At 40.2% G+C, this 18380-nt stretch overlaps 1 protein-coding gene across 10 annotated transcripts in view; it reads right to left on the bottom strand.

The window, feature by feature from the left end:
- Nucleotides 1–16467, bottom strand: part of LOC146331157 (band 4.1-like protein 1) — a 150287-nt gene extending 133820 nt beyond the window's left edge. For 2 of the 10 annotated variants that reach the window (XM_084727490.1, XM_084727536.1), the window contains exon 1: nucleotides 16257–16466. The gene's annotated coding sequence lies outside the window, so the exon portion shown is untranslated. Of the gene's footprint in view, nucleotides 1–16256 lie in introns of all 10 variants that reach the window. The other 8 variants (XM_084727529.1, XM_084727510.1, XM_084727571.1 and 5 more) reach the window with 6 other exon arrangements.
- Nucleotides 16468–18380: the final 1913 nt, after the last annotated feature.

Raw genomic sequence — 18380 nt, 5'->3', positions numbered from 1 at the left:
TAATGTGAAGATATTACAGATGATATTCAGTCTGTCTGTATTTTAGTGTGAGACAGGGGGAATGAACCAGTTAGGAATTCAACAAATTTTAATTAAACATTTGTTTATTGTACAAAACTGCAACTGTTTTAAAAGCTGATTTTGTCATACTCCCGTTGACACAACTTTATTTACCTCTTGATGACTTGAGTGTGTTAATTAAAAAAAAAAGCAATAAAAATTGTATTTGGGTGATCTATGTTTTTATGTTGAAAAATACTGTTGTTTGGTCTGTTTTGATATGGCTGCTTAGATTAGGGACGGTTGCAAAAGCTTGTTCCAACCATGACAGAACATCATGTGCTAGCTACATACATTGACCTAGACACATGTTAACCATGTTACTGAGAAGTCAATAAAACAAGGCTTCAAACTAAGTAAACAGGGTTGCTAATTTTGTGCATTTTCTTTAACCAGAGTTGAAAACACTAAAAGTTGATTAATTGATAATTAAGATCTTAGAATCATGTTGTTTTTCACATTCTTCTCTTATTTTTATTCTTTCTTGTTTTTTTTTCTCATTTTAAATTTAAGTGTCTTTGTTCAACTATTTCATTGGCAATTAATGCATTTTAATCAATTAATGACTAATAATTAATATTACAAACAAACAAAACAATGAACAAATTATTCCATACATCCAAAACAAGTTAGTTTGTTTCCATAAACGCAGCAGCAGATGTTGAATTTGACTCCTGTCTTCCTGGTGGGTAGAGGGTTTAACTGAGTATGTGAGCATGAGTATCATCACTCTAGCATGTTTCTGATTGGAGGATTGAGACTTGGTGCAGCCGTCCCCAGCCTACCCCGCTACTATGTGAGCAACAGAGTGTGGTTTGCTGGTTTGCTAAATGGCAGCTGAAAGCCAACACCGAGCATCTTAATCTGTGGACTGGAGTGTTTGGCAGCGCTGTTGTACTGTTGGCGTAAAAGTGTCTGGTGAGATTGCAGCATGAAAACCGCTACCAGAGGGACATCAATCATGGCATGAATTATAAAGGAGCCACTCATTATTGCTGCCAACATAAAAACAAAAGCAAAAAAAAAAAAATCGATGCATGACAGAGAATCCATCAATGATCACCACCGTTACATGCAGAGAGAGAAACGTTTTAGGACAGCCAGCAAAAAAACAAAACTCTAAAAAGCCGTGGAGCAATTAGAGAAAAGCCTGTGTTTGAAAAAAACTGTAGACTATCACTGTGGGAGACTCTGATGCCAAAAGAATGAGTGGCTTCCGCTGCTGAGGAGTGGCCTTACAACTCATGAGTGCAGGTGGGGAGGAGAAGTGAGAGTGTTGTGCAGAGTGAGATAACAACACAATCACATCTGTGATCAAACATCAAGCACACAGCAGTGTGGCCCACCCCAAAACACAACAACAGTACTTTTCCTCTACAGTCCAATGCTCACTGTCCCGACAAGGCCACGAACCGTAATGTTGCTGCAGCAAAATTAGTGTATGAGTTCACAGAGAAGTTCGCTGCAGATGAGAGCGCCCGCTCTGATTATAAATCAACAACCTTATTAATGAGGTGAGAGGACGTTTATTGGCACGCTGAGGAGGAATGCAGCGAAGAGGAACAACAGAGCAGCTGATTCAGCTGTGATAGATACACTGTATGAGCTGTAGTAAGAAACAAAGTCACAAAACTATGGCCAGCCAGACCAATAAATCATTCAGCCAATATTGGCTTATCAAAGCTACAGTACCTGTCAAAGGTTTGGACACATGTTCTCATTTAATTTTCTTTTAAACAATTATTTTTCTACATTGTAGATTAATACTGGAGACATCAAAACTATGACATAAGGAATTATATAGAATTATGTCACAAGCAAAAAATGTGAAAACAAGGAAAAAATTGTTTTTGCTTTTTAACAATCTGAAATATGACTATAGATATAATATACTGTCTTCTGCACTGATTCCAAGAGTCTTTTTGCTTTTTATTGTTGACTCATGGTCCTCTCCTTACGCACCTGTCGTCCTATAAGTGTGCAAATGTTTTTTCCTCTTTGATATTTTAGATTCTTCAAAGTAAAACAGAATGCAATGATCTGCTGAAACTTTTCAACCTATATTCAATTGAATACAGTACAAGACAAGATAATGTTTAATGTTCAAACTGATTCAATTTATTGTTTTTCGTAAAAATACGCTCATTCTGAATTGGATAGCTGCAGCATGTTCCAAACAAGTTAGGAAAGGTGCATATTTACCATCGTGACACATCACCCTTTCTTTTAACATCACTCAGTAGGGGTTAAACGATCCATCAATTTTGATCAAAAACCTTCAAACCAGCCAACAAAAAGACATGCAGAATATTTACCAAAATATATGCAGACAATGCCATAGCGAACTAAAACACTGGACAAACACGCGACAAACCAGCAGTGAGTAAGAAAAAGTATAGATAACATATGTAATTTGTTAAGCTATGAGTAGAGGAAAGTTCTGCTAGCCGCTAGGCTAATTTATGCAATGTAAAATACCACAGGCCCAAGCTAATAATGGTGACTAGCAACAGACAGCTGTTTTATCAGTTATTATTGAGCTTTATCTGAGTTAGTGGAGTCAATTTAAATTGAACTTTACTGCACATAACCAGTTACAATTATTTACAATTTTTTATGTTCTGTATTTTACTTTATGGCCAAAACCAGAAAAGAAACTGGTGGCAGTTTCTTCTGTAACTGACTGTATTAAATGGACAGATGATATCATCTCATATCGATCGAAGGTCCCTGAATTAAATCAAAGAGATATTGTGTTGTGGCAGACTTTGTGATGAAACTTGTGATTTACACCCCAAACTCTCCGTGAGCATTTGGGAACTGAGGACACTAACTGTTCAAGTTAAGAAAGTGTAATTCTTTCCCGCTTCTGGTGCTCAACAGTCCAGGGTCTCAGGGTATTTTGTGCACCACATATTTTGAGTGGGAGACAGGTCTGAACTGCAGACAGGTGAGTTTATTAACTGAACTCTTTAACTCAAAAGCTACACTGTTGCTCACACTTTTGTTGCACGCCTTTACACTTAAATGTCGGTGAGTACAAGGACGTCACATCCCAATATTCTTTTCAGGTTACCTGTGGGAGATCTGCTCTCTACTGAGTGCACTCTTTGTAGTTTTAGTCTGTATTAAATGAATGGAAGCCTGGGACTTCTTGTGAAATACAGTATCCAATAGTCTAAAACATGGTGTGCTTTAAAAATAGTCTACTGCAGAGGTTTTCAAACTGTGAGGCATGCCCCCCCAACCCCCCCGTGGAGGGAGAGTCCATAAATCCGCTTAGAAGTCAGAGAAAAAAGATGCTCCTTGTGACTCCAGAACTCGTCTGAAAATCCTCACATTTTCCAGGTTTCTTCAGCATCACAGTAATCCAGCGACAGTTGTCTGTACATCCATGGGTTTCAAACAAGAGCTGCTAAAAGCTAATTCAGCATGCTTTTAATGGTGCCAATTTTCCAAAATTCAGGGGGGTCAGACTTTGAAAACCTGTGCTCTACATCTACAGTAATGTAAAGGTACACCCATCCCTAAAAAATACAGTATGATCCTTTAAAGGACACCACATACAGAAGATCTGTAGACATTGTTCATAGATGATCTGATAATATAAAGTGTTGGCAGAGATTTGATGTAAAAATGAGTGTTTACACAACTTGTATGTTTTTGCCACGTACTCCAGATTGCCTTTGTATGTGTGTGTGTGTGTGTGCGTGTGTGTGCATGTGTGTGTGTGTACAGTGCAGTTGATTCTTCACCAGGCTGCAAACACGGCTACAAGCAAGTCAAAACGCCTGAACCACACAGAAAACACACCAGGCATGTGTCAAGTGCATCCACAGATTATGACACAGAAGTGTAAACACACACACACCAAACGCACGGTGAGTGTACAAAAAGAGGAGTAATGACTCCGGCTGTGCCTGGATCTGCCTTCCAACCTGTCTGACCAGTTTAGGAGCCACACGACAGGCCCAAAGGGACTGGGAGTAGTCTGTGTGTCTGCTCCTCCACAGACCACTTCGACAAACAGAGCTGAACACGACCCTCCACAAACACAAGTCTACTTCTCTACTGACAAGTAGAGCCCAGCTGATACTGGACTTCTGGGGACGACATATCAAAATTCTGATGCCGGAGTCATCATCATCAGTATCATAACTTTGTCACGTCACCTGTCATCAACATGAAGCAGTCTTGTTTACAAGGAATGTTTACGACTGTTGTGTCACTGTCAATTATGTAATTTTTCATGCAAAGCTGACATTGTTTGAGACGTCTTTGGCACGACAACTAAACATTGATTAAGCCAATAATGTCCTTGTTATGACAAATTGACATTAACCAAGACAAAAAAAAACTGTAAAAGTATTTGTCCTGACAACTGACATTATCAAAGTTAGCTGTATATTTTAACATTACATTGTACTGTCATGACACGCCATCATGAGACCATTTTAAATGTGTCATGAATGTTTCCCTTTTAAAGTGGTGCATTTTGGTCTTGTCATAAAGATGTCATTAAGCTTTATTATACTGGCAAATGCTTTTATATTGTCATGAATAATTTCTTGGACTTCGAGTGTACCATTTGGACTAGTCATAAAGATGTCATTAAATGTTATAAGGTCAGTGTGATGACAGTCCAATACCAGAGTGACTTAGCTTACGAATTACTTGACAGATTGGCTACTTTACTTGTTGCTAAAGTAGGCTGCTGTCTGCTGCTACCTGTAGCTGGTGTTAGCTAGTTAGCTTGGTTAGCCAGGAGTTAGCTAATTAGCTGAGGTGTGGATAAGTAGATTAGGTTCTTAAAACTTAATTAAAGAAAAATGCTCAAATATAAATATAATGCTATTGTCTCGTTCTTGCGCTTCATGCTAGAGCCCCCCCTGGAGGCCGTTAGCCCGTAAAAATACATAGATTAGCTGCATCATTGTTTAGGCCGCAGGGTTCAAAGCGTATGAAAAAAGTAGCGGCTTACAGTCCGGAAATTACAGTAACTACTTTTCCTGAAACCATACTATTACGTTGTCAAGCAGCAGTATTTTACTTTTAGGTAAAGCAAATAACTGAGTTGGAAAAGTGTAAACTTTTAAGTCGACTTGCCTTAAATTTAGGTTACATGAATCTAAACTGCTGATTTGAAAGCGGATTAGGTACATTTGACTTAAAGTACTTGTGTTGATGTAACTTGTTAAATTGACTTGAAAAAACTTGATTAATTTGTGTGTTAACAATTTTAGTCTTTTTTAATGTGCCTATTATAAAACTAGCATCATACCCGATGAAGGTCAGATAGACTGAAAAGTATTATAATAAAACACTTCAGCAGTAAGCAAGGTAGCGGTCAGGAGTTTTTCTCATTGTTTTTAAGATGCACCTTCCTCTGATGCACCTGTCACCTGTGCACACTTTGCTCAAAATGCCTATAAAACAAAAAGAAAGAAAGAAACAATCTGCATTATGTTCTGTAAAAAGCACAGTATAGCGATATAGCTGTGATAGGCCCTATATTATCAGCCAACCATCACATCTGTGTGGCTCTACTGAGAAGTAGTGGACTCTGTCCAACAAGCAGACAGCCAGCCACAGCCTGCATGCAGAATACACCCACCGGCCTCCATGGGCATTTGCGCACAATCATATTTTAGTCTAATTAGCAGTGAAATACAATGCAGAGGTCAGAGTGTAACCGCCTACCTCAGAGGAGCTGCATATCTCGTTAAGCACACAGCAGCAGCAACCATTTTTAATCACAGCACAGTCACCACGGGACTGCCGTCCTCAAAAGCCAAATTCAGCCTGAGAAACTTCACTTTACTACCAGCAACTTCATCATGGTGTAAAAATTAATTTGTGGAAATCAACTCTGGATTTTCCTCAGCAGCAGTAAGAGGGGTATTGTGAATTTTTACTTTTTTTTGCGACTCTAATCTTCCCTAATCCTCTTTTTAGGTCTTGTTTTATGTTTTTTATAAATAGTTTGCACTAACATGGACCTTAGAACAGACTATTTTTCCTCAATTCACCAGATTTCCACAATGTGCGAGGAGACTGGGGCATGCGCATACTCTAATCATCGGGGAAATGAACGCAGATCAACAATGGAATTAGCCTTCCTCCACAACTGTTGAATGCAAAGGCTCTAATTAATGATTGCCAAGTGTGAAGTGGCCAAAAGAAAACAATGACTGCTGGCTCGGTTTGTTGGAAGAGGCCGAAATAGCTGGAGAAAAGTATTTCCACTGCAGTCAGACCACAATGAAGGCAGAGTAAACAGCCCCAGAAAGAAGTGGCAACTGTTCCCTTTCCCCACATGAACCGACTGTGCCTGAAATATGAATTCTGCTTTACTGTGGGGAGGAAAAAAAAAATGAGCGGCATTATGGGTATCGCTGCACCAGATCAAAGCCAGACAACAACATGATGAGTCTCATCCTTGAGAGGCAGGGGATTTGTTCAAAGACGGCGGCGGTCGAGAGGGAGACAAGTGTAGGTATGCAAAGGAAAAAGGGGGAAAAGGAAGAAAAAAAAAATGGAGAACCTGCTGACTCACTGTAATCATCAGGCTGAGGCGAGCTGAGCCGCTGCTGCTCAGGGTAAAGCTCACTGCCTCCCCTTCAGAAGGACAAAGTGATGCTTCCCATCAACTGTGAAGAGCTATATGACTGAAGGTGGGGGAATAGAACGGGGGAAATAAAACTGTCTTACGGCATGAAATAGCTTCTTTCTCTCGCCTCACATCCGAGCACAGGCTGAATGATGCAATCTGAGGAAGGCAATAAATCGCCCATAGCTGTATGAGTAAAAACCAAAGCTAAAAATAAAAAGCCCTGATCAGACACAGACAACGACAACAACAGACTGATCTGACCGCCGCGGACAGTGTAGCTACAGCTGGGAAACCCCAGACCCAGTGAAACAATAAGATGTTCAAGTCTGCACGGTAACAAGATTTAGACAGGACTGCAGTGGATGCAGCATCCTGATGAGGCTTAATTCAATTGCCATAAAACAAAAGCATGCAGCCACTGTGATTACTGCTGTTGGATTCAGCTGCAGTAATGTTGTGTTATCCTCTTTTGGTTATTCCAAACAAAGCTGATAAAAGAGCATGTAAAACAGAGATTTAGGTCTAAGATTAGGACTCGCTCGCGTATCGAGTAAACAAACACTAAGCTGCGGTGCATTGTACCATTATAGTACTGCTATGACAGATATATCTGCCAACAATCCAAAACATAGTTATCAACGATCAGGTATTACCTGCTTCGTGTGCAAACAATGTTTGACTTGCATGTGGAAAGTTTTCTGCATGCATTTTAGCAGAGTTCTACGTTTAATAAACCATGGTAACATGTACAGTCAGTCTTCATCATTTAGTCCGTAGGTTTGGGTATAAAATTTGAACCATGGTTCCGTTTTTACTTCCGTTGCTTTACTCTCCAGGGTTGGGTCGACCGCTGAGCCTTCTACCATCATAACCTTGTGAGCGTCTCCCAGAGGAAAGGAAAAGTTCAAAATAAGCTCTCGTCTTTGTCTAGCCTGTGTCTCCTTGACATTAATGGGCTCAATTTACGACCAATTTGAGATTTTGACCACTTTCTCATTATTCTTAAATTCAGCTCCTGAGGAAAAGCCTTTCTCCTGCCTCAGCCCGAGACGAATTCAAGCCCAATTAAAGATCTTAAAATGTTCTTTTTTTTGTCGAACTGCACTGATCTTAAATTTGTCTTAAATAATCAGCTCTTGACATAACAGTGAGATCTCAAACAAAACTTGGTTGTCCTAAATGAGATCTTAAATTTGTCTCGGCGGTCAAATTAGAAGTCTTGTTGCTCCATACAGTCATCAAGGAGAAGCCTCGGAGACAGCTCAGCAAAAGATATCCTGCTTTTCATTTGTTTTGCTCCTTTTCTCTCCTAAGAGGCTGTTTAGGAGAAACAGATGAGACTTCAGTAAAGCTCAAAATAAGAATTTCATTTGTTTCTCATAAGACAAAGAAAGGATGGTAGTGAGAAACAAAATTTTCCTCTGGGGTCCCCTCAGAGTTGCCATAAGTCAGTCATTTTCTTATTAAACCTGCCCAGTTAGGCGAACTCAAGATGATCGGTTACACTGGTGGCTGCTTGTATTCTGCAGGCTGCTGTTTGTGTGTTTTATTCTGTCATATCAGTGTTTTTTGCACTACTGTTTTCTTAGCTTAGCTTCCTCAGTAAGTTACAGACGTGGTGTGGAGATGATATCACCATCTCATTCTGTAATAACAAAGCTGTAAAAAAGTGAGTCCAAACTTCTCAACATCATCATGTTATTTATTAAAAACATTTCATTATTTATTTAGAACATTTTTCGCTTCCAAACTCGTCCCTACAGAATTCAGCCTGTCAGTCTGTCACTAGGGCAAACTGCCACACCTCTCGGAGGAAGCACATGTCATATTCTTCCTGTTATGTTGTTGTCACTACCCCTATTTCCCCATAAATAGCACGCAATTCACAAATATTGCTTTCATAATAAGGTCTCAGTGTATCACAAACAGCCATACGGCCTACTGCAATTTTCAAATCGTAGGAGGCGCAATATTTGTCAAATGTCAAAGGTCAAATGTGTGTCAAAATACCATTTTGAATTAAATGTTATCATTCTGTTGTTCTAGCCTACACATCATATTCTACAGACTTAAGAAAACATCTTTGTTTGGTACAGATCCCTGCAAAAGACACTATAATCATTTGAATATATTTTTCAATTAAAAATTACAAGAATCACATAAAAATGATCATTCCCTCTAATATCGCAAATCAAACTGCCATTGCAATAACTGTCAAAATAGTTGCAATTAGATATTTTTTCAAAATTGTTCAGCCCTAGTGTCAGACATACTAATAAATATCACAAACTGTTCCATAATATTAAATAGCGTGCCAGTAAGGAATTTCAGATGCAGCTAGTGGCTAAGTGCTGGCTAATGCCAGTAAAAGTGCTAAGCTAATATCAACCAAGACAGTGAAAAAAAAAGTCAAATTATTAAACATTAACTTCTCCAAGGAGCTAATTAATCATCTGATGATGTTGATGAAGTAGTCAATGCCTTCCTGTCAAGTTTTGTTGTCCCTGGAGAGTTAAGTTAAACGTTTTAGGTATTAGCTGTGTGCTAATGTTAGCTGCAGCTGCTGTGGGGGACTTGGCGTTCAGGCTATAAAACATGCTAAACTCTTCAGCTTTTTGACGTATTTGTGTTTGACCAGGCGTCTCCTCAGGTTAGACGCGTCACCCTGGCCAGCTTTGCATTTCACAGTACAAACATTGCAGCTACTGTTGTCTGTGTCGACTGTCGAAACACTGAACCACATTTGCGACCACTTTCAGCTCCACATTTACTGACTCACTGTGACTAGAACAAGCTGCAGGGGGAATGTTTCTCTAGACTCCAAGCTGGCACCGATTGACCAAGTTCCCCCTGACAAAACCTCTCAACATGCTCTTGTACTTGTGTCTTTCAAAGGGCCAATTAGAGTTTTAGGGGTAAAGCTATCAACCTAGAAGGGTCACTCCACTGATTTTACACATAAGGGTCAGTTTTCTCATCTCAAAAAGCATTCAACCGTGAAAACAGCTGTATAATTTCCTCTGTGGCTTTGGAAAAGCTTTCAAAAGTCCAGTAATGATGTCATCAGAGTTACCATTCATTCTTTTTTTTTTCTTGTCTTTCTCAAGTCCCCCAACTTTATGGCTTTTATAAATTATAACAGTAAATCACTGGAGTAGCCCTTTATAAGATTTCAGTCTTGGTTAATTTGGCAACCCTTGTCATTAGTGTTGGTAACAGCTTTAGTGTTTTAATAAAACACATTCCTTTCAACGTTGACACATATGTGTTATCTAACACTGAGGGGGAAAACATGGACAGCCTGAGAGGATTCATTGCGTGTTATTTCTTTTTAATAAAGAAGACTTAAGCAGAGAGTCACATCATCCATTATGGTAAATATGAACTCATGATTGAAAGTTCTCTACATTATGTGCAGGCAACAGCTTTGGTCCTCTGTATCACTCTAGTATATGCATGCGTGGTTTACTGTGAATCCCCCTGTGTCTGGGTACGCTATTTACATTCTGCACAGGAAAGGCGGACTCCACCATTAACAGTGAAAGCAACTCTAGAGAGAGGCAACGCCAAAATACAAACACTATAAATGGCATGAATATAAATAGAATCAAAAAGGGGGCTGATTTACTAACAGATAATAACTGGTGGGTTAAAAATGGAGCTAGGTCACGGTCAGGGTTAGGGTAAGGTTAGGGCAAGGGTGCCCACACTTTTTCTGGCAGGACCCCCCGCAGAAGCCAAAAAAAAGTTCATGCCCCCCTGACCCTGAAATTATTATCAGTAATTATCAGTAACTGTGGAAGCAACTCATAAAAAAGATATTAATTTTAGTGGAATAAGGGTTTGTGTATTTCCCATACATAAATCATATTCATTTAATCCGCACCTCCCCTGCAGTGGCTCCACACCGAACCAGCCCCCCAGTTTGTGGACCACTGGGTTAGGGTTACAGCATGTAGCTGTAATGGTTACAGTCAGGGTTAAGAAAGAGGATGATGTCAATAAGGAGCCTAACATGTACTGAAGTCACCCTCAAAATGTATTCCTCAAGGATTTATATATATATATATATATATATATATATATATATATATATATGTGTGAAATATGTGTAATTTTTTTAATTTCTAAACTTGCTCTGTGCCAGAAAACACCCTTGTCCCAGACAAGAATTCATAACTCCAAACATTCAATATCTAAATCTAACAATACATGCTGATATTATAGGTTTTAAAATGTTTTAAATCAGGCATTAAAAAAAGGGTTAGCTATATCCTTAGGACCCCTGTCTCACTTCCTGGTTTAAAAAAGGCAGGAATGCTGCTCAAGCAACTTTCAATTTTTTGACAAATTCATTAAGGAATGTTGCTGTCAGATGTGTTTCAACTATAACATGCCAGTTCCATAGCCCCTCTAAATTAGATTAGATTATATTAGATTAGCATTAAGAGAATTCTGAGTAACTTTAAAAGTAAAATGGCTACTTACTACGACTATGCTGTGAAATGAAAAAAAAGTAACATTTTGTGAACTCCATAAAAGTCAACTCTGTCAGATTTTCCTTCTACATTTAATAAAAAGTGTAATCTCTAGGAGGCTGGCCTGTTACAAGGTTTAATATCCAAGAATGTTATCTTTTAAAATATATTTCCCACCATAATTGAAGAGTAAAAATTTGATTTTGTCCCAGTTCTCAAGAATAACTGAAGTACAAACACAGTGTGTGTGTCCCGGTGTGTGTGTGTGTGACTGGTCACCGGAGTTCAGCAGGCAGGAAGAGACGTGACCACACTCACCAAACCATAAAAACAATGCGGGTCAAAGAACATTCAGTTGGGCAATGACAGTCAAACACACACACACATGCACACACATTTGACCTGTTGCATGCCAGTGCCGCATCATCATCTGTAGCACCAAGGTGACCCCAGACAATTACACAGCGTTCCCTGCCTCTGCCAGGAGCCACAGTTTATACAAAATAAACTATGACTCAAGTAAGACAGACAACGGAAAATGTTCCTCTTCCTGATAGTGTTTCATATGGAGGAGCCACTAACTGCTCACTTTTTAAGACGGAGAAGTCAATAAGAAATGGTTGAATTAACTCACAAGTGCAGGGAATGATTGGCTCCAATGAGACACAGAGGAGAGGAGGGCTGCTTCAGCCTCACTGGATGCCTCATACATGCTCATTTGAATTGCAAATGGTGGCAGGCAGCATGCTGCGCTGTGAAATCCCAGCAGCACCCTCGGGCATCTGAACTCACGCACAAACACTGACATCATGTACACACTACAGTAGCAAGAGAGACTTTGTGCACACACACACACGCCAGGGTAAAAATTAAAAGCCATACAGAATCTTTGAGTTTCACTTCAATGTGTGTGAACTCTGTATGATCACACATTGATGTCGGAGCACAGTGATGAGCAAACAGTGGAGGTGCTGATGCTGAGATGAGGTAATGGCTCCCTGGCAGATAGAGGAAGAAGCATCAGGTGATAGTCAGAGGGTGGCTGGCTGGCAGGCTGACACAGCAGGCACAGGGGTGTGTCTCCGATGTTAACGACATGGACGCTGTGTGACAGCGGGTCTGCTAGCTGAGGCTGACAGTGTGTGTGTGTGTGTGGCCTGGAGAGGGAGAGTGACGAAGCATCATAAGCCCACCTGTACGTCAACAGGGAGCAGGCTACAACACTGCAGAGCAGCTGAGACACGCTTGGGTCTGACTTGCACAAATGCAAGGACACGACAAGCCAATACGATTGACCCCTCTGAAGTCCCATCTAGAGATTAAACAGTATAAAAATTTCACACCACAGTTATAGTAACAAAAATATTACAGCTATCAATATTTTCACATTATCAGTGTTAAAATATGCTGAAAATGTTTAAAAAGAACAGAGATTATACTGACAGTATATTGAAAATCTCTTCAAATGGCATCATGTCCTTCACATTAAGGTTTTCACCGATGGAAGAAAAAAACATGTTGCTGCTGCCTCTGTTTCTAGGAGACTGTTGCGAACTTTGGTTGACGTGGGACAGTATTTATTTATTTATCCCTACTCCCACCCCTTTTCTCTCTGTGTTCCAATAGCAGTTGAGCTAGCTTTGTACCAGCCCTCGTCTAAAGTAAAATCCAGGGTTCACCGTTTTTTTTCACCTGCCCAAAGTGAACTTTTATTTTCCCCTGGACAAATAGTTTCATTTAATAGCGGTTATCAAACAACAACAAAGACTAAAGTTGATTATTATAATAAACAAAGAAAAGCAGGAAATCTCCATATTTGGTATTATTTGTTGTTGGGGGACCTGTAAAAGTGACATATAGTCACATCTTAATTTAGCCAATGTTAGCAAAATGCTAGCTATTCTCCATCAATCATTAGCTAGCCACTTAGCTAGTGTTTTGCTAACATGAGCTAACTTAAAGCTTTTATGAGAAACTTTGATATTTTGCTGACTTTGGCCTCTGTGGACAAAAGCGGCAGCGTTTCCACTGTAATAATCACAAAATAAAATGCCAAAAATAAAATTATCGAAATAAAAATCTCTTCTTCTTTTTCACTGGTTAACGTACTACTCACAGTAACTTCAGCTGGGAATATGTAAACAGGCTCAGCCAGTGGCAGGCATTGAAATTTACTGTAGAAAGCCAATCTTAGTTTCATATGCTTACATAGAGAAACATCAGCATCAAACTGAGACGGTTTCACAGCCAGTTAAAATTTCCGTGTAGTAGATTTAAGATGTGTCCATATGTTGCTTGTGCCACAAAGGAGAGAAGATGGAGGTACCAAGGCTGCTCAATTGATTGGTCAGATCATCTGACTGTAAATACCTCAGTATACAAGACATGCACAGGTAGAATTATAAAAATCCAGGCAAAGCATTGTGACGGTGAAGCCAATCCGTGCACTACTGAGACATTCTTCCCAAATACTGTGTGTAATTTCACAAAACCAGTGAAAGCCAGGGGGCCAAAGGTGAGCTAATTTCCACACATAGATCTGCCTGAGCATGCAGGCAAAAACAGGCTGCTTCACCTCTGTAGCCAAATGCCTCCACAGCATTCAGCTGAAGGCTGTATTTTACACCATTTACACATCACTGACATATTATTACACTGAGTGCATTCACATGTGCATTAGTATCCCGCTTCGGAGCCCTATCCTGTTTTTGATTATATATTATGTGTGCTGTTGACATGGAACATGACAAATCTGTTTATTCATATCCCTGTATATATGATCATAACTGAATCAAGGTTTCTGATTGTCTTGATTTCTCACGATCTCAGCAACCTGGATAAAGTGTTTACATGCCACTGTATCCTGGTTTCTAAGTACTCCAAGTAGTGTATCCAGGTTTCTCAGAGCTGCTGGAAGTGATAGTTTGGATTATCTGATGGGGGGTTGTATGAGGTACCTATTGATAGTCAGTGTATTAGCTACAGTAGATGGCCATCAGCACACCCTGGGTAGGAGAAGCAGAGAGGAGTACCAGCACAGAAGCTAAACAATGAACTGCAGTGGACAGAGTCAGCAATGACAGGTATTTTAGCCACTTAAAAAAGGTCCCACTAAAAAAATCAGTATCAATTTAAGTGTATGCTATATATGGAATACAGAGTATTTTGCTTTATTTTGCTGCCATACAGCCTTTCCCAGTGAGAAACAGACATTTTATAAGCCAAATATTGTCATCTCAAAACCTACCAAACTCTATAGACAAAATCAGTCATTTTACCTCACAGAATACAAGAGTTGCTGGTATACAGCTGCCTCAATATCTTGGTTTGTTTGTAGTATTCTGTGACTTTGGTGAATCTGTGGTATCCTCTTAAAACACCAAAGTCATACAATGACACAAACAAACTAATAGATGAAGGCAGCAGTAGACCAACAACTCATGTGTTCTGTCAGGTAAAATGACTGGTTTTGCCTATGGAGTTTGGTTGGTTTGGAGAGAGGGATATTTGACTTATGTAATGGCAGTTTCTTGTCAAGACAAGACTGTCTGATGGTAAAGTAAAGCAGTGAATACATTCCAGATGTAGTGTATCTTTTGTTGCTGTCCCCGTCCACAGCAGTGCATCGTTTGATTTCTGTGCTGTTACTCCTCACTGCTTCTCCAAAATGAGGGCGTGCCGACCGCCATCTACTGTAGCTAAAACACTGACTAAGTACCTCATACAACCATACATCAAATAATCCAAACTATCCCTTTAACATGTGCGAAACATAATAAGAACGCTCCAAAAATCCAATCATAATCTGGAAACTATTGTGCAGAGTGGTTGAGGTAGTGACAGATCAAGATACAACTTCACACAGATGATCAGTAACCTCGATACTATGAGAATTAAGTATGTGAATAAACAGGTTTTCATGTTACATGTAAACATCATATCTCAAATAAGATCAAAACCAGGATATGACTCAGAGCAACTAAAGATTATTTTCATCATCAATTAATCTGTCTTAATTGATTAATTGTTTGGTCCATAAAATGTCAGTAAGTGATAAAAAATAGTGATCAGTGTTTTCCAAAGCTCAGCGTGACGTCCTCAAATGTCTTGTTTTGTCTACAAAGCAAAGATATTTAGTTTACTGTCATAAAGGACTTAATTATTAGACATATCCGTATTTGAGAAGATGAAATCATAGAATTTGGTCATTTCTTTGTTTAAAAATTACTCAAAACTATAATAGTCGATTACTCTGTTACTGTAACAAAAACGGCCAAAATCTAAGAACCACAAATTCAGTAAGTTTGTTATAAAGCAAACGAAACCACTTTGTGTGGGCAAACACACGTGTTGATGTTGACGAGAGGGTGTGACAATGTCAACACTGTCAAAGTCCTCCACAGTGTGTGTGTGTGTGTGTGTGTGTGTGTGTGTGTGTGTGTGTGTGTGTGTGCGCACATCTGTCAATGTGGCTGTTGCATAATTAGTGATGGGTGTGTTGGGAGAATACTCTGACTAAGCCAAATGCAGATCCAGTTTGCCCTGACAGGCTGGGACACAAACTGAAAACAGCAGACAACAGCTGATCCGTGCGGCCAAACACAACTTTGAAGGACGTGAAAAATCCTCTATCAAGAGAGGAGTCAAGGCCGGGCTGGAGGTGAGGACATCATGTGGAAAGTGGGCAGCAGAGGAAGGAGAGGAGGAGGAGGAGGGGGGGGGGGGGGTTGCTTCTAACTGCCTGGCTGCAGGCTGGATGTCAACAGTGAGTGGGCCGGTGGGCGCAAAACGACGCTACAACTTGCTCTGCTTCATTCTCACTGTAATATTCATCCCCTGGCGGAGGCTGAGGACGGCGAGCAAGCGGGCAAAGTCCATGCGCGTTACGAAATGATGGTCTTTAGAAAAGCTGAATAAAAACATTCACACTGCAGCGGAGAATATAATAACACGGGAGCGCAATTATTTGCGCGTAAAAAAAAGGGGACAAATAGGAGAAGATCTCGCAGCCCGACATTCAACAAATCGTTTAACACAACCGAGCCCGCTCTCTTAACGACATGAGCAAACTGGTAGGGTGAAAAAAATATTATATTTCAACATACCCTCCTGTCAGACGGACATCCAGGGGAGGACCATGGATGGTGCGCACCGGTGGGAGGTCAATCCTGCTCCTGCCGCCGCCGCTCCGTGTTTATTCCCCGGGTTTAAGGGAAAGGGAGTGTGTCGGTGTTTTGCCGGTGAAAAGACTAATGAGAGAAGGAGGAGGAGGAGAGAGAAAGAGGGAGGGACACTGTCAGATGCAGGGGAGGCAGGCAGGAGGGAGGAAGACACACACACACACACAAACGCATACAGTCAGGCTGTGTGTGTGTGTGTGTGTAAAGGCGGAATGCGTAAAACAACGCTCGTGTCATCCCTGCAAAAAAAAAACACCCCTCTCTGTCAACAAGTCCTCAAATCTCAATAAACATGCGGAAACATGCCAGCAAGGTGACATAACTGCGTGTTGTTTCCTCAGCAGCTGCGTTCGTGTTCGTGTCAGTGGGTTTGACATGAAAGAGGCAAGAATAAAAGGGGAACACACCATTAAAACGCGTAAAGATGTTTCATTTTGATTCGCGCTACTTGCTTTGAGTGAAATATTTAAAGCCCCGGCTCCACATCAGAGGGGCTGCTGTTATTTCTCGCAGTGTCGTCAGGATGGCACGATCCCTTTGATTTCATCACCGAGTCCACAGCTGATGACAACACGCAGCCCTTACAGCTCCCCTCACCTTTGCATACAGAGATGATGGAATTTATTAGCACAAAGGGCAGCGCGCCCTGACTCACCCACTCCTGTAAACACAAATAATGTGACGGGAACTCACCCGTGAAAAGCAGCGATACACAGGTATCAGTTCCCCAATTGTGCCTGGTAAATCAACAGGGTTTTATTTTGAAAAGCGAAGTGGGTTTGATACAGTCTAATTAATCACTGATGAGGGGGTGATGTTGCTGATTAATTCACTGCCAGTTCCCTACAAAAGCAGGGCTAGAAAGCTGCAGTTCAGCCTTATAACAATATATATATTACCACAAACCCATATATAAAACATACCAGACAAAACAGCCATCTTTGATGCTCCTGTGATAATAAAACATTATAATGTGCCCTCTAGAGTGGCCCACTGTCCAGGAAATTGTGATAAAGTGCCCTTTAAAGTGCCCTTCCAGTGGAGAAAATGTGAAGTGAAACTCCAGACTGCTCCTCCAATAAACAAAAGGTGATAAAGTGCCCTCTAGAGTGCGCCTTCCAGTGACAGGAAAGTGGGAAAGTGCCCTTTAAAGTGTCCTTCCTGTGTAGAAAATGTGATCAAGTTTTCTCTTTAGGGATCCAGTGTTCAAGATGATATGATAAATGCATGACTTTTGGTGTGCTGGTGTCCTTTTAATTTTTTGTGCCCCTCAGACAGCCTGAGTCCACCACTGATACAAGGTCACTACAAGCTCACTAACTACACACTACTGTAATGAAAATAGCAATTTTATTTATATAGTACATTTCAATGTACTTTACACTGTGAGACAAAATATAAAATTTAGGTATAAATAGTCTAAATAATAAAATAGGTGTAGGTGCCTGAGAGAACAGGAAAGTTTTGAGCTTGTTTATGAATGTGGACACAGTTGTGATGGACCTTGAGTCAGCAGGCAGCTTGTTCCACAGTAACTAAAGTCACCATTCATAGACTTAGATGTGATTTGGGGTACAGCCAGGCGACCCCTGATGACCCGTGAGGTCTGGTGAGATCAGGTTATACAATATAATTGTATTTATATCTAAAATGTCCAGTGCCAAGACTGGATTAACAACCAGGCAAACAGCAACTGTCTGCTGGGCACCAGGACTCCCAAAAAGCTCCAAGTTTAATGTGTGTCAGCTGATTTGTGATAATTTGATTGAACATTTATTTAGAAACATGCACCAATAAAGTGACACGATAACATCTTTGAAAAAAAAAAAAAAAAAAAAAGCAATCCACTGATTCATAGCTCTCCTCTCCTTGTCTGACTCACAGTGCTCAGTTTTAAAAACTAAAAGGATCAAAATCAATGCAGCGTGACATACGTGCAAGCCTTGAGGCCTCAACAGTAGGGGGGATTCTGAAACCAATAAATTAGAGTTTGTTGTATTCTAATGATTTATAATGAAAATAACAAAATAGTAAGTCCCCTGCAACAGC

This window comes from Lutjanus erythropterus, chromosome 2 (assembly GCF_056507025.1).
Source record: "Lutjanus erythropterus isolate fLutEry1 chromosome 2, fLutEry1.hap2, whole genome shotgun sequence".
NCBI lineage: Eukaryota > Metazoa > Chordata > Actinopteri > Lutjaniformes > Lutjanidae > Lutjanus > Lutjanus erythropterus.
The sequence above is the reverse complement of the archived record's forward strand: the minus strand, read 5'-3'. Positions and strand labels throughout refer to the sequence as shown.